This window comes from Megalobrama amblycephala, linkage group LG9 (assembly GCF_018812025.1).
Source record: "Megalobrama amblycephala isolate DHTTF-2021 linkage group LG9, ASM1881202v1, whole genome shotgun sequence".
Classification (NCBI taxonomy): Eukaryota; Metazoa; Chordata; class Actinopteri; order Cypriniformes; family Xenocyprididae; genus Megalobrama; species Megalobrama amblycephala.
In genome coordinates, this window is record NC_063052.1 from 35,732,611 (window position 1) to 35,750,551 (window position 17,941).

Genomic DNA, 17,941 nt, shown 5'->3' on the forward strand with positions numbered 1-17,941 from the left:
TTTATTTTCTAAACTGCCCCATCATTTCAGAAAATAGTACAATAGCAACTGTCGACCATAAACACCTCTGAATTGTGGACGGTCGCGGTGCAGTGCAGGTGAAAGTATGAACAAGCTTAACACTCCCCATGCTGAAGAATTTTTCCTCTCTCCTGCAGCAGATTTACTCATCTCTGTACAGCTCTAAAAACACCAGGAAGTGTCCTGAGATCAGTGTGAAGACTGTTGAGAGTCTGGTGACTCCGTGGACAGTTCTGACTCAACTGAAGGACACTCTAGATGAGAAACTCACTCCAACTGGTACGTCAATACAAACATACATTGATAAAAAAAAAAAAAAAAAAAAAAAAAAAAAAAAAAATATATATATATATATATATATATATATATATATATATATATATATATATAAAATATTATGTATTTATTTTTGAATGAAAATGAAATTTTCATAAAATTTCTAAAATTAACATAAAAATAAGTATATATATAAATTCTGACCTGAAACCTGAAATAACTATAATTATTATATAATACTACTAATTATAACAATAATAATGATGATGATGATAAATAATCATCCTGATAAAGTTTAGTAGTTTGCATCACTAGAGAGTCTATTACTTTTGGTCACTGAACATTAAAAAACAGTTGTCTAATACTTACATCTACTTGTATATTTCCACAAACTCTGGTTGCCTTCTTTGATTTTATTTGGCCATCTCAATCATTTTGACATTGACGAGTGCTGACGTAGAGCATCCTAAAATATAATCAGCCTAAAATGTAACTTTTAAAACTTTTTATCATCCTAACAACAAACAGCTTTATTCATTCAACACTAAAATAAGATAAGACAAAATGAGATAATTGTCACTCTGTCACCGCCATATTCTGTTTGTTTTGGTTTCCATTCACCACATTTGTTCTTTTGGTTCTAATGCTGCGTTCACACCACCTCGTATTTAGCAAAATCTTGAGATGACAACACGTGACGTTGTATTCGGAGCTGTTCACGTCCTTTGACTGAGAATTATGGCACCACTATCAATGCCTATGAATCTACAGCTAACTCGCCATCACAGCTGTTCATCATTAGTTCATCATCTAGTCTGTGTATATCAGTTCCTGCTTGTTTTCAGTTCAGATACTTACTGTGTCATGTATGTGTTGCTACCCGTTCCTGAATTATTTTCATTAAACTTCATATTGGAATTACCCTTCATCGGTTTGCCAGCGACCATGCGTCTAAGAAGACTGGACCTATTATGGGTTACGCAAGGAAATTTGTGTCCTGAGCCACGATTGTTTGTTGTTTTCGAAGGAGTTTTTTTTTCATAGCTTAGAATCATTGGCTCTTTGATTCACGCCTATTTATGCATGGCTGGTGGCTAATCTTCGCAGATTTTACATTCCATCAGAGTGTGAAGGCTGAACCAGCAGAGCGATAGCACAGCTGTACATAAAATAGTGCAATGCACACAACATAATGGGAGATATATCAGCAGAGGTGGAAAGTCCAGGGGTCAGAAAGTAAAAGTCCTGCCATATTTTTTTTTCCACCCGCTGAAACAGTGTTAAAGTTAATGAGATAAATAAGTGATTAATTGAGTGATGATTGAGCATTATTGAAGACACCTGATGATAACAAGCAGAATCACCAAAGGAGAAAATCACAATTTTTAAGACACCATCGTGGAGGTCATGGTTTGCTTTAGTTGGGCTCTTGACCCTTCACTTTTTACTATTAGAATTTGTTTGGACTGCTGTAACTGAGTTATAAAAGCCAGACAAGCAAAGAGAAAAGATGATCAGGTGGTGTTGGTTATGTTTTCACATGATCATTATTTGGTCTGAATATCTGAACTCATTTAGAACCCAATCTCTGAGTTAGATTTACATTATTGATTACAGCAGAACTGTGATTCTACAGCAGGAGATCAGCTTTATCAATATAATCTGAGGGATTTCTTAAAAGTTGTTCTCTTCAAAAAAAAAAAAAATCTTTCTCTTAGGCACGCACAGACATCAAGAATCAGCCTGTGAATCTCAACGACGGTGACAAGCAACATATTCTGATCAACAGATCAACTGTGAACATTAGAAAACAAGCTACTAAAAAGTCGCATAAACGGAACAAAATAAAATATGAGAATAAAGGAAATTACTAAAACAATTCAGCTCATAATTTATTCATGCAGCAATGCATGATGGGAGCCATGGATGAATTTTGATTGGTGGCTCCCAGAATGCACTGCAACATGCTTTTTGATGGTCACCACTGTTGAGATTCACAGGCTGATTCTTGATATCTGTGTGTCTACATGAGAGCCTTTTTTTTTAATTTTTCTAAGAACAACTTTTGATGAAACCTTTGAATTATTTTGAAAAAAAAAAAAAAAAAAAAACTGGATCTTGTGCTGTACAATGAATCACAGTGCTGCTGTAACCAATAATGTGAATCTAACTCAGAGATTAAGCTCCAAATGAGTTCCGTGATTCAGACCAAGTAATAAGCATGTGAAAACATAACCAACAAAACCTGATCATCTTTTCTTTCTGCTTGTCTGGCTGTTATAACTCAGTTAAAACAGCCCAAACAAAATTTAATATTAAAAAGTGAAGGGTCAAGACAAGAGCCCAACTAAAGCAAACCCTGATCTCCACGATGGTATCTTAAAAATTGTGATTTTATCCTTTGGTGATTCTGCTTGTTATCATCAGGTGTCTTCAATAATGGTCAATCATCACTCAATTAATCACTTATTTATCTCATTAACTTTAACACTGTTTCAGCGGGTGGAAAAAAAATATGGCAGGACTTTTACTTTCTGACCCCTGGACTTTCCACCTCTGTATATCAGAGATCAAAAGAGGACCAATTGTTGGTGCGTGTCTAGACTGTGACCAGGACAGCAAGTCTTGTGGTGAATCTAGAGCCACACTATCCTGAAGGACAAAACGCTTCCAACAGGAGTAACTTTTGACACAAGAGGAAGCTGTCGGAAACTTCCATATACCTGTTTAGTTTATGATGTAGGCTACTCCATATGCTTGAGTCTGCTTACAACAAGACACACGAAAGAGTAAAAGAGTGTTCGTTTTGAAGCATTAGATTAAACAGCTCGTTTGCATCTGTGTAGAGAAGGATCTCAGCATCAGGAACAAGTGGATGGTTTATTTTTAATTGCACTGGAGGATTATATCGCAAACCATATAAGTAAACAATTTCATAATGCGTTTTCTGTGTAATGTAGCCTACTGCTCCGAGACATGAACACTCTCAGAAAAAAAAGTACAAAATTGTACCTTTAGGGGTACAATGGTACAAAGGTACAAATTTGTACCCTTGTGATTTGTACCTTAAGAGACCAGTTTTGTACCTTTGGTGACAATTTTGTACCTTTATTTAACAGTACAAAAATTGACCCTTCAAAAAGGGTACAAAATTGCCTTTGACACGTACAATCATTGACTATAATGAGATATATATATTTTACACACACACACGCTGAATTAAAATCAGAATTTATTAAATCCTTTCATTTTCACATTTTATAACATTTCATTTTAAACACATTTTTAAACATTCCATATGAGTTCATCTTGCCGGGTGTTAAAAAGTAACACTGAAGCAGTGTTAAAGTTAATGAGATAATTGATTGATGATTGAGTGGTGATTGACAATTAGTGGAGACACCTGATGATAATAAGCAGAATCGCTGAAGGAAAGAGAGAAAAAAGGTGTTAATTAATGTTTTATGAATGTTTCATTTCAAGTCACCATGAAAGAGGTCAGCGTTTGCTTTAGTTGGCCTCTTGACTCTTTACCTTTTATTGTTAATTATTCTCTGGCTGCTCCAGATTTGTGTTTGTAAAGCACATTTGTTATGGTCAGAGAAAGTATGATTCTGTCACAATATAATTTGAATAATGTTGATATAATCATCATGTGGTGGCCTGATGTCGTTTAGAGTCTCAATCTCTGACTGTGTTAGAGTTGTGACGTTCGCGAACGAACCAATTCTTTTGAACGGCTCATAAACATGAACGATGGGAGCCGAGTCGCGGCTGGAGGGGAGCCGTTCTTTCTGTCGTTCTTTTTTCCTATGCGTGTTTCACACAGATGCACACAAATGAGCTCCTCCGCGAGACAGAACAGTTATAGGGGGAGGGGCGCACCCAGCGCAGGCCAAACCTTTATAGCAGGGATGGACAACTCCGGTCCTGGAGGGCCGGTGTCCAGCAGAGTTTAGCTCCAACCCTAATCAAACACACCTGAACCAGCTAATCAAGGTCTTTAGGATTAGTACACAGCAAAAAACTGCAGTGTTAAATTAACTCTCCTGGGAGTACATGTGAGACCATACTCAAGAGTGTTAAAGTGTTAAAATAAGAGTGTTAAAAGAACACTGAAAAGTGTTAAAGTTAATAAGATAATTAAGTGATTAATTGAGTAATGATTGACCATTATTGAAGACACCTGATGATAACAAGCAGAATCACCAAAGGAGAAAATCACAATTTTTAAGCCACCATCGTGGAGATGAGGGTTTGCTTTAGTTGGGCTCTTGACCCTTGACTTTTTAAAATAATATTTAGTTTGGGCTGTTTTAACTGAGTTATGACATCCAGACAAACAAATGGCAAAAATGATCAGGTGGTGTTGGTTATGTTTTCACATAATCATTATTTGCCCTGAATCACTGAACTCATTTAGAGCCCAATCTCTGAGTTAGATTGACATTATTGATTACAGCAGAACTGTGATTCTACAGCAGAAGATCAGCTTTATCAATATAATCTGAAGGATTTCACAAACAGTTCTGAGCAAAAAAAAAAAAAAAAATGTTTCTCTTAGGCACACACAGACATCAAGTATCAGCCTGTGAATCTCAACAGTGGTGAGAATAATAAAGCATGTTGCAGTGTATTCTGGGTGCCACCAATCAAAATTCATCCATGGCTCCCATCATGCATTGCTGGATGAATAAATTATGAGCTGAATAAATTATGAGCTGAATTGTCTTAGTAATTTCCTTTATTCTCATATTTTATTTTCTTCCGTTTATGCGACTTTTTAGTAGCTTGTTTTCTAATGTTCAGAGTTGATCTGTTGATCAGAATATGTTGCTTGTCACCGTCATTGAGATTCACAGGCTGATTCTTGATGTCTGTGTGTGCCTAAGAGAAAGATTCTATTTTTTTGCTCAGAACAACTGTTTGTGAAATCCTTCAGATTATATTGATAGAGCTGATCTCCTGCTGTAGAATCACAGTGCTGCTGTAATCAATAATGTAAATCTAACTCAGAGATTGGGCTCTAGATGAGTTCAGATATTCAGACCAAATAATGATCATGTGAAAACATAACCAACACCACCTGATAATCTTTTCTCTTTGCTTGTCTGGTTTTTATAACTCAGTTACAGCAGTCCAAACAAATTCTAATAGTAAAAAGTGAAGGGCCAAGAGCCCAACTAAAGCAAACCATGACCTCCACGATGGTGTCTTAAAAATTGTGATTTTCTCCTTTGGTGATTCTGCTTGTTATCTTCAGGTGTCTTCAATAATGCTCAATCATCACTCAATTAATCACTTATTTATCTCATTAACTTTAACACCGCTTCAGTGGGTGGAAAAAAAATATGGCAGGACTTTTACTTTCTGACCCCTGGACTTTCCACCTCTGATCACCAGTTAATACTGAATGTCACCAATGAATCTGGCCATTTCACAATGAGTAAACACAACCATTATAACTGTGATTCCCAAAGCACTGTAAACCTAAATTGATGAACTTTGGCTCACAACACTTTTGGGAAACACAGCTCAGCTCAGATCAGATCATAATTTCTCTGGGCATAACAAATGTGCTCTACAAACACAAAGTTGGAGCAGCCAGAGATAAATTAATGTTAATAAATTGAGTCAAGAGCCCAACTAAAGGAAATGCTTTTCACCATCATGGTGACTTCAAACTAAACTTTCATTAAAACATTAACATCTAAACATCTGTTAATTCTCAATAAGAACTTTTGTTGATGTATGACAGAAATCAAATCAAACTGGTTAATAATAAGTGTAATAATGTTTAATGGCTGGAAGTCAGTTGTAGTTGTTGTGTCTCTCTCTTTTTCTCTTGTTGTTTCTTCAGTGATTCTGCTTATTATCATCAGGTGTCTCCACTAATTATCAATCATCAATCAATTATCTCATTAACTTTAACACTGCTTCAGTGTTACTTTTTAACACCCGGCAAGATGAACTCATATGGAATGTTTAAAAATGCGTTTAAAATGGAATGTTGTAAAATGTGAAAATGAAAAGGATTTAATAAATTCTGATTTTAATTCAGCGTGTGTGTGTGTAAAATATATATATCTCATTATACTCAACGATTGTACGCTGTCAAAAAGCCAATTTTGTACTCTTTTGAAGGGTCAATTTTTGCACAGCAAAATCCCCAGTGTTAAATGAACTCCCAAAGTGAACATATGACTCCATCTTGCCGGGTGTTAAAAAGTAACACTGAAGCAGTGTTAAAGTTAATGAGATAATTGATTGATGATTGAGTGATGATTGACAATTAGTGGAGACACCTGATGATAATAAGCAGAATCACTGAAGAAACAACAAGAGAAAAAGAGAGAGACACAACAACTACAACTGACTCCCAGCCATTAAACATTATTACACTTATTATTAACCAGTTTGATTTGATTTCTGTCATACATCAACAAAAGTTCTTATTGAGAATTAACAGATGTTTAGATGTTAATGTTTTAATGAAAGTTTAGTTTGAAGTCACCATGATGGTGAAAGGCATTTCCTTTAGTTGGGCTCTTGACTCTATTTATTAACATTATTTTATCTCTGGCTGTTCCAACTTTGTGTTTGTAAAGCACATTTGTTATGGTCAGAGAAACTATGATCTGAACTGTTTCCCAATAGTGTTGTAAGCCGAAATTGATCAATTTAGGTTTACAATGCTTTGGGAAGCACAGTCATAATGGTTGTGTTTTCTCACTGTGAAATGGTCAGATTCACTGGTGGTATACAGCATTAACTGGTGATATAGATTTAATATTATTTCTTTATAGTAAATCTCTGTTACCGTTTGAGATCCAGCAGAGCTTTTACAATCTGAAGGGTTTTTTTTGAAACAGACATCAAGAATCAGCATATGATCCTCAACAATGGTGACAATCAAACAAAGTGCTTCATGTTGCAGTGCATGATGGGAGCCACCAATCAAAACTCATCCATGGCTCCCATCATGCATTGCTGCATGAATAAATTATGCAGCTGAATTGTCCTGTAATTTTCGTAGATTGTTCATGTTTGCTTTATTTTTCTGTTTTTTTGTTGTGACAGTAGCTTGTTTTGTGATGTTCAGAGTTGATCTGTTTGTCAGTATTTTGTATTTATTTATCGTCACCGTTCTTGAGAATCATATGCTGACTCTTGATGTCTGTGTGTGTTTAAGCACAGAATATTCTGTGAATAATGTATTATTCTTAAAAAAAAAAAGTCATACTGTTGTTGGATCTCAAGCTGTAAAATCACAGGATTACAATTATTAATACTAAAGCTACACATCAAGCACACAATCAGAGATTTAGACTCTAAATGACATCAGGCCATCGCATGATGACAATATCATCAAATTACATCATGACCAGATCATATTTTCTCTGACCATTATAAATGTGCTTCACAAACACAAAGTTTGAGCAGCCAGAGAAAATTAATAATAAAAGTTAAAGAGTCAAGAGCCCAACTAAAGCAAACGCTGACCTCTTTCATGGTGACTTGAAATGAAACATTCCATAAATCATTAATTAAGACCTTTTTTCTCTTGTTGTTTCTTCAGTGATTCTGCTTATTATCATCAGGTGTCTCCACTAATTATCAATCATCACTCAATCATCAATCAATTATCTCATTAACTTTAACACTGCTTCAGTGTTACTTTTTAACACCCGGTAAGATGGAGTCATATGTACACTTTGGGTGTTCATTTAACACTGGGGATTTTGCTGTGCATGACCACGTTGAGAGTAAAAAAAGATAATTGCTCACATCTCAGAAACTTTAATGTTGTGATTAGGCCTGGTAATTAATTAGTAATTCTTTATAATGTGTCATAGTTATCTATTAGTTCTTAATTATGCCAATCTCATTCTGTAATTATTGATTACCAAATAAGGAACTATCTTAGTCCTAAATTTGATATTACATACTGATTAGTTAAGTTTGTTTCTAAATTGTTTAGAGGGAAATTAACAAGGTGATTTGTGTCATGTTATTAGTAATGGCTTACATTTGAAAATATCTCATTAATATGTTATCCGTATGAGCTGTTCATATAGAGCTGGTAATATTGTTGAATTATTATTATTATTATTATTTTCTCAACTTTGCTGCTTTCTGATTATTGTTGCCAAATGTTGGGCATTTAAATCTTGGTGTAGGGTTAGGCATCAATAAGTGTTTCACTTCAGCTTAAACCCCTTCAGTCATTGTTGTATAATTTTTTTGTGTATGTTGTTATGTTTGAATGACTGAAGAAATAAATTACAATTACAATTACAAAAATTTACAATTATATTAGTAAATATAAGTAGCTGAAGTGTTAATGTAGTACTCATTTGTCCTGCATCACTTCCTGCATAGTTACTTATTAATGACGGACCATTATTCTAAAATGTTACCGAAAGTGAAAGTAGCCTAACTTGACCAACAGCAATATTGACATCTGAAGCGATCAACGTCTTTGAACAACAGAATATTCATTGAGCCGTTCAAAGAGTCTTGTGGACACATCTGATCCTCACAGGTAAGATATATATAAATATATATAGCCTAAGAGAGATTGAGCTGAACAGGTTTATGATGGAAGTGATCTGGTTTAATAGGTTTATGTTGAACTGGAATAAGTTGAACACAACAGGTTTAAGCATGTAACTTTGTTTACTGCACTGAAATGATATCAGAATTGTATGAAGTATGTCATTTTGGCCCTAGATTTCCCAAATGGCGCACTTCATGTTCACTTTCGGTCTTGTGGACTTGGTCGCTGCATGCGCGTGTCCGTTAAGTCCACAAGACTAAGGGTGTCCCATTCATAGATATACATAATAAAGGCTAGATGTCTTAAGGCGGAGTCTCTAACGTCATCACCGGTGGCCATCTTGTCACAGGCAAGCTGTCTGTCAGGATCTGTGGTGACTGATGTAAGGATAGTGATCTGCACGAACACAAATACTCTTATCTCGCTGAAATCTTGACGGATTTACAAATGGTTTTGTTTCTTACAAACGTTATTAACGTGGCTATAATTCTGGATGCTTGAACATGTTGAAATTGCAGCTTTTCCTTTCGAAAAACGACTTAATCGTGCAGCATAGTTGTGTATCACGGCTACTTGCGCAAGTTCAAGGCTGAGACCACAATCGAGCTGTTCATCTATGTTCAATCTTTTGTCTAAATTGCTATCTTTGTGGTTGTAGTTATTAGCTGGCTAATAACAAGAAGCTTTGAGTGAGACCTAGTAGTTAGTTACAGTTTAGCTGCTACCAGCAATTTTACATAAGTGGGAGAGGCAGAATCGCTCTTTCTTTTCAATATAACTTAAGTTGCACATGATTTCCAAGTGTTAAATGAACATCCAAAGTGTACATATGACTCCATCTTGCCGGGTGTTAAAAAGTAACACTGAAGCAGTGTTAAAGTTAATGAGATAATTGATTGATGATTGAGTGATGATTGACAATTAGTGGAGACACCTGATGATAATAAGCAGAATCGCTGAAGGAAAGAGAGAAAAAAGGTGTTAATTAATGTTTTATGGAGTTTAATTTCAAGTCACCATGAAAGAGGTCAGCGTTTGCTTTAGTTGGGCTCTTGACTCTTTACCTTTTATTATTAATTTTTCTCCGATTACTCATAAATTTGTGTTTGTAAAGCACATTTGTTATGGTCACAATATGTTTTGGTGATGATATAATCATCATGCAGTGGCCTGATGTCATTTAGAGTCTAAATCTCTGACTGTGTGCTTGATGTGTAGCTTTAGTATTAATGATTGTAGTCCTGTGTCTTTACAGCTTGAGTGGCAACAATAGCATGACTTTTTCTTTTTTTTAAAGAATGATATATTATGCACTGAATCATCACTGTTAAAACACACACAGACATCAAGAGTCAGCATATGATTCTCAAGAACGGTGACGATAAATACAAAATACTGACAAACAGATCAACTCTGAACATCACAAAACAAGCTACTGTCACAACAAAACAACAGAAAAATAAAAGCAAACATGAACAATCTATCAGGACAATTCAGCTGCATAATTTATTCATGCAGCAATGCATGATGGGAGCCATGGATGAGTTTTGATTGGTGCCTCCCATCATGCACTGCAACATGAAGCACTTTGTTTGATTGTCACCATTGTTGAGGGTCATATGCTGATTCTTGATGTCTGTGTGTGTTTAAAAAAAAAAACCCTTAAGATTATAAAAGCTCCGCTGGATCTCAAACGGTAACAGAGATTGTATTAGATTACAGTAACAAAGAAATAATACACCATCTATATCACCAGTTAATACTGGGTGACAATGATAAAACACAACCATTATGACTGTGCTTCCCAAAGCACTGTAAACCTAAATTGATCAATTTTGGCTCACTGCATTTTTGGGAAACGCAGTCCAGTTTCTCTGACCATAACAAATGTGCTTTACAAACACAAAGTTGGAGCAGCCAGAGATAAATTAATGTTAATAAATAGAGTCAAGAGCCCAACTAAAGGAAATGCTTTTCACCATCATGGTGACTTCAAACTAAACTTTCATTAAAACATTAACATCTAAACATCTGTTAATTCCCATGAAGAACTTTTGTTGATGTATGACAGAAATCAAATCAAACTGGTTAATAATAAGTGTAATAATGTTTAATGGCTGGGAGTCAGTTGTAGTTGTTGTGTCTCTCTCTTTTTCTCTTGTTGTTTCTTCAGTGATTCTGCTTATTATCATCAGGTGTCTCCACTAATTGTCAATCATCACTCAATCATCAATCAATTATCTCATTAACTTTAACACTGCTTCATTGTTACTTTTTAACACCCGGTAAAATTTAACACTGGGGATTTTGCTGTGTGTATAGTTAAGTACTTTCACTTAAATGACAATTAATAGGTAATTTGCATTGCCATTTAAGTGAAATTATTGAACTTAAATATACAAGCTTGATAAAAACGATAATTCTAGAAGAAAATTTCAGATGGCACTTAGAGGCTTTTGCATCTGAGCTCTTCATGTATTAATCATGTTGATAGGCCCTATAAAACAAATATTACATATTAATCATGTCAATTTACTGCATCTGTTATAGACGTCCAAATGACGTCCAAAAAAATTACCCCATTCAAAGGTCAAATATTGAACGTCAAGATGACGTCCAAGATGGGTCATGGTTGGACGTCCAAATAGTGGACCTAGTTTGGACGTCGACTAGATGTTCAGAAATGGTCATGGACCGACGGACCTAATATAGACATGATCTGCATGTCTACCCGACGTCCAATGTTTAGTGGGAATAGTTTATGAAGTGAATGGACTATAGCCTATGCACGGTTACTTCCTGGTTGTCGTTAAGCCAGCTCGGGCATTTCTGGTGAACTGTTAGCTGTTCATTCTGTAGTCGCTGTACATAGACTCAAAACCATCAATGGTTGACTTTTTAATGTTGTATTCATATTTTAATGCAGTTATCACATTTACCTAATTTGCCAATAAGCCAGTTTTTTATTGATTGCAATAAAGACGAAGCTATTGGGACCGTTTAAAAACGCAGTGTCTGTGCGTGACACGCAGAAAAGAACAACAACTTTTATTGTGAATGAATGACAAAGAAAGCGAGCACCGCGCTTTCCCTTTTTAATCACAGCAGCTGTCAGTCAGTGCAGCACAAGATCAATGATTTCAGCACACTTGTGAAAACACACATTTTATTAAATTAATCAAACTAAAGTGCACAATAAATATTTAATTTTTTAAGCTTTTTTTCACACAAAAGTGTGAAAACTAATGGTCGAATTGAATTTAGCCGAGGAGGAACACTGAGGTACGTCTTTATTTATTTATTTTCTATGCTGTCTTTCGTTTGAATAACTAAATTAATGCTATGCCTGACTATTTAAGTGACTATATTCTGATTATAAACTAAGTATTACACTTCTGATGCTCAACACACCAGCAAATGACATCTAACCGGAAGTTTTGGAGCTGGCTTATAATAATGCGGAAGTTCTAAAGAACGCTCCGTGCATATAGTCCATTGCATTATTTTACATTAAAAGTAGCAGTAACTGAACTAATGTAAACAAAGAACGCTTCTGTGCGCTGGCGTCCTCCCACAGGTAAAGAGATTTTAAACAAACACTGTTAATACACATGCAGTTAACCAAATGAAACAATACACATTTTAATGCTATAAAAGTGTACACATCGAGAAAAATAAACGCCAGATGTTCATGGTAACAACTTCTTTAACTTGAGCAAACACTTCTAATACACATATACATTTGTTAATAAGGTTAATAAAATGAAAACATGCATGTTTTAATGCTATTATTGAATAAAAAGAAGCGATCCACTCGCAAGCATCTGCTCATCATGACAGTACCATAGACAGTAAAAGAAATGGACACAGCGACCCCATTGGAACTCAAGTGAAGCCCATATTTAGTGATTTTTAGCACTTCCGTTTCTGACGCGCAGACTCACACTAAGCTTGATGACGTCCGCAACCTGTCTGACAGATGTAAATCTTCTAGTAGCTGTGCGTGCAAACTGCCATCGTTAATCTTGCAGAGACGGCGAGCTTGAGCGGGGAGTTCTTTGGCGTGAGTGAGCAGGAGTAAGTATTCTGATTAATTATTTTGTATAGTATTTTAAAATGTAACGCCAGTACGCCATATTAAGATAATCTCCCCGATTGCCTCACTCAAAAAAATGATTCTAGCTGCTTGTTCAGTTTATTTAAATAAAATAAGCTGAACCAACACAAATCTTTAGTTTTTTACTTAATTGGCATTTGCACTCAATTGTATTATGTTAAATGAAATTAAATTTGCAAAATGTTAGGTTAACCTAAACCATTTGTGTTGGATGACATGAATCATTTATGTTGCATTGATTGAAACTGGGCAGTGGATTTCTAGTTCCCAGCATGCTTTGCGTAGGGAAAGATCAGGACAGTAAATGTTGAACTTAAGTGCTGTTTAATGTGTTTTTAGTAAAGGGAAATACCTTTTAAAGTTTGATGTTCAGTTATATTTGACATTTAAAAGAGTTTATGTCGATTTTTTGAGGTTACATTATGCTGAAGTGTAGACCTTGTGGTTAGGCTATGGGTGGCTGCATGAAATAAATCTATGTTGTTCTCAACAAGCTTTAACTGTGCTAAAGCCAGTGATGAGAAGTTCTTTACCTGATCATTACTTGCATGCTATAAATGTTACTTAGCATATGAAAAAGTGATGTTTAGTTTTTATAGAAATATAAATAAATTAGTTTGAGGGCCAGCACATAATTTACAGTCTACATATGGTCATCAGCTTTATCCCTCTCAATGGTCATGAAACATGTATGTCTGTGTACAACAGCTATTCACAACCTAACCACAAGCGCACATCTTCACCATGATGGTAACAAAAAAATTTTTATATATATACGCTACAAACTCTTTTAAATGTTCAAAATAACTAAACATTAAACACTTAAACACTAACAGGTCTTTCCATTTCCTTAAAAGTGCAGAAAACTTGAGCAACACTGCACAAGGGCACCAGTCTGAATTGCAATAGCACTGGTTGGATCAACAAGAATGAATTATGTTCAGGAAACATTCACAGAATATGTCAAATGAAACTGGTGTGATCTCATTCAATTAGCATGAATTTTACTCATCAGTACAATTAAGCTATCTTAAGTTCAAATAAATCAGTTCAACTGTGTGGAAATAGGTGTCATAATTGAATTAAGTTAGACCAACAAGTTATTTTTTTGAGTGCTGCGAGCTTCTCCTCCTGTCTGTACGGTAATTTCTCTACTGTGTGACAGAGAGTCGAGTGGTTATGACGCAATCGTTAGCTTATTTTTACAAAAACTGTTTCTACGGGGCCATAATGTAACATAGAAGGTAATGGAGCCCTTTATACATTGTCGTGTATCTTTAGAAATAAATAATGGACAAATGGAGTCTTTAAACGCCTCAGATGTAAAGTTATTCACTGTCAAAGTGACGCCAAAATGAATGGGAGTCAATGGGGATGCTAACGCAAGTGAAGTTCTGCTACAAGATGGCGGCACCCGGCCGACTTCAACTTCCGGTCGACTTCCTTGGGCACTGGACAGTACCTGGATCAGTGAACTGCGTCTCGGGCCGATGACGTCACTTCCAGGGGGCATCTTGTACACGCCCCCGTCCCATGACTCCACCCCCACGTCAAAACAGTGCCACAAAGCGAGACGCGCAGAAAAATGAAGCGCAAAGGAAAAACGGCATCGCAAGCTCAAACTAGACTGACACACAAAATAAAAGCAGCGTTGCAAATAAATGAATAGATATGACCATGGAAAATATGTATTGCAAAATCATTGCTTTTCGTGCTGTTTCATTTAAGTTTTGCAATTCTTTATTTTTGTTTGCAAAACTTCATTTTTTTCTCCCAATACTTTATTTTCTTTTGCAATTCTTTATTTTTGTTTGCAAAAAGCACATTTATTTTCCTCAATACATTAATTTTCGTTTGCAAAACTTTATTTTCTTTTGCAAAACTTTATTTTTTTGCGTATCTATGTGGCATTATTTTGACTCCATACAAAGTGTCCTCCTTTTTGGTGTTATGGAAATGGCCACCCTAGGCCTGTCCCAGACCAAAGATGTGATGCTGGGGCAGAATATTTTTTTGTTGTTGTTTGTTGTATTGTACTGTAAGGAATAAGGAATAAAAAATTAAGGAATAAAAAATGTGCAAATGCACTCATGTTGATCATGTGAAAAGTTCCTTGAGGGAGAGAACCACAAGCAAAACAACTTATTACTGTTTTTTTTTTTTTTTTGGTTTTTGTAGTATTGTTTTGAATTTATCTCACCAGTGTGTACGACTATTTTGTAGTGTGTGTGTTTTTGAGGGCTTGTGTGTGATGTCTGAGGGCATAGTTTGGTTTTTCAGCAAGAGTGAATGGTTTTGAGTGTAAAGCTTCATTTTTACCTGAAAGGTCCCGTTCTTCGTGATCCCATGTTTCAAACTTTAGTTAGTGTGTAATGTTGTTGTTAGAGTATAAATAAAATCTGTAAAATTTTAAAGCTCAAAGTTCAATGCCAAGCGAGATATTTTATTTAACAGAAAACGCATACATCGAACGACCAGTTTGGACTACATCCCTCTACTTCCTTCTTTAATGACGTCACTAAAACAGTTTTTTGACTAACCTCCGCTCACAGGAATACACAAAAAAGGGGGCGTGGTCTTGTTACGCTCCCACGGAGAAGAGCAAGAGTTGCGTTTGTAGAGTGTGTTTGTCGCCATGTCGACGAAACGCTGTTATTTTCATCCCGTAGTCCAATCACCTTTGTTTGGCCTTCCCAGGGACGCTGTACTTAGAGATCAATGCTGTCGAATCACAACACAGGAACCGCTGGCACAATCAGAACTTGTTACGTATTTCTGAAGGAGGGACTTCATAGAACAAGAAGTCATCAGCCCGTTTTATGACAGTGGAAACAGCGGTATACAGATAAGTAAATTATGTGAAAAATACTGTGTTTTTTTACACGCAAAACATGAACACATGTTATATTGCACACTATAAACACAATCAAAGCTTCAAAAAAAACACGAAAAACGGGACCTTGAAAATAGGAAGTTTGGGGAATTGGGTGAGAAGTTATGGATTTGTGTTTACTGTTTTGAGAATATGAGGCATAGTTTCAAGAAATGTGTTTAAGCAATTGAGAAAAACTGTAATATTACTATAATAACAAAAATACATAGCCATTTCAAATTAGAGGGAACCACTGCTTTTTAATCACAATCCAAACAAAGATGCTACACACGTTGCATGAGCAGTTGTTTTTCATTTGAATTCTAATCTAAAGATTTAATTTCAAGATTTAACGCAAACACAGAATGGTCTGACTTTATCTTTGTGAAATTATATGCTACACACACACACACAGACACACACAAAAGCTTGAAACAAAAACAGCAAGCTATGATCAAATCAAACTGGAAAAAAACGAAACTGGCGCCGCGTTCTTTCATAAGTAGAATAGGGAAGGCGTATAACATTCAGCGTAAGCGTTATGAAGAATGCGTAAACGGAAAGTACGTTCAAGGCGATATTTTGTTAATAAAGCATAAATGGTTGTATTTTTTTCGTGAATGACCGATCGTTTACTAGATAAGACCCTTATTCCTCGTCTGGTATCGTTTAAAGCCCTTTGAAGCTGCACTGAAACTGTAATTTTGACCTTCAACCTGTTGGTAGTTGAATTGAAATCCACTATATGGAGAAAAATCATGGAATGTTTTCCTCAAAAACCTTCATTTCTTTTTGACTGACGAAAGAAAGACATGAACATCTTGACATGACATGGGGGTGAGTAAATTATCAGGAAAAGTGTATTTAAAAGTGGAATCCTTTAAAATACTTTTTATACACTCTAAACACAGCAACACACCAAATTAGCCAAATAGTTAATTTTTTCCCCAAAACCACATTTTGTTAAATAAACACAAACTCTACCTTTCAAAATGCTAAAACCATTTTTCAACACATACTAACTTCAAAACGCAGCAAACCTGATTCAAAATCGAGTCGTTCTGTCAAACACTAGCACTAGTTTTCTATCCAACATGAACATATAGTCAATCAAAGCGCAATGACTGTCAAAATACTAACAGTTGATGGCATTATGAAAACTGAATAACTGTTTCAGTTATACCTGCAGAAAATATGAAATCCATAGTTTTTAAAAGTCAGTTTCCTTTTACTGCAGTAATAGTATAATGCATGCAAGCCATTCTACATTTTGGTTGAGTGTTGAATGTGTGCATTCTTGGCAACAGAAGTGAGTCATTATTTTATAGAATGTGCAGTAGAAAAAAAGAAAAAGAAGAAAGTAACAGAATTGCTCAGGGCAGACACTGGTCAAATGTGTCCCCTATGCATAAGTTGGTCCCTTGGTTGAAATCTCTTTCTAGGGGTGGGTGTGCGGTGTTGATGGTGCCCTCATAGAGGGTGGGATGGTGTCCCCTTGGTATAGTGTCCTATGCAGACCACATATTTTGTAAATATGGAACAGTGGTAGTGGAATTGTTGTAGTATAAAACTTTTTGTAGGTAATTGTGACTTTTTATTAAAGGTGCCCTAGATTCAAAATTTGAATTTACCTTGGCGTAGTTAAATAACAAGAGTTCAGTACATGGAAAAGACATATATTGAGTTTCAAACTCCATTGCTTTCTCTTTCTTATGTAAATCTCATTTGTTTAAAAGACTTCCGGAAAACACGCGGACCTCAACATAACACAGAATGTTACATAACAGTCGGGGTGTACGCCCCAATATTTGCATATGCCAGCCCATGTTCCCAACATTATGAAAGGCATTAGACAAGGGCAGCCAGTATTAACGTCTGGATGTGCACAGCTGAATCATCAGACTAGGTAAGCAAGCAAGAACAACAGCAAAAAATGGCAGATGGAGCAATAATAACTGACATGATCCATGATATCATGATATTTTTAGTGATATTTGTAAATTGTCTTTCTAAATGTTTCGTTAGCATGTTGCTAATGTACTGTTAAATGTGGTTAAAGTTACCATCGTTTCTTACTGTATTCACGGAGACAAGA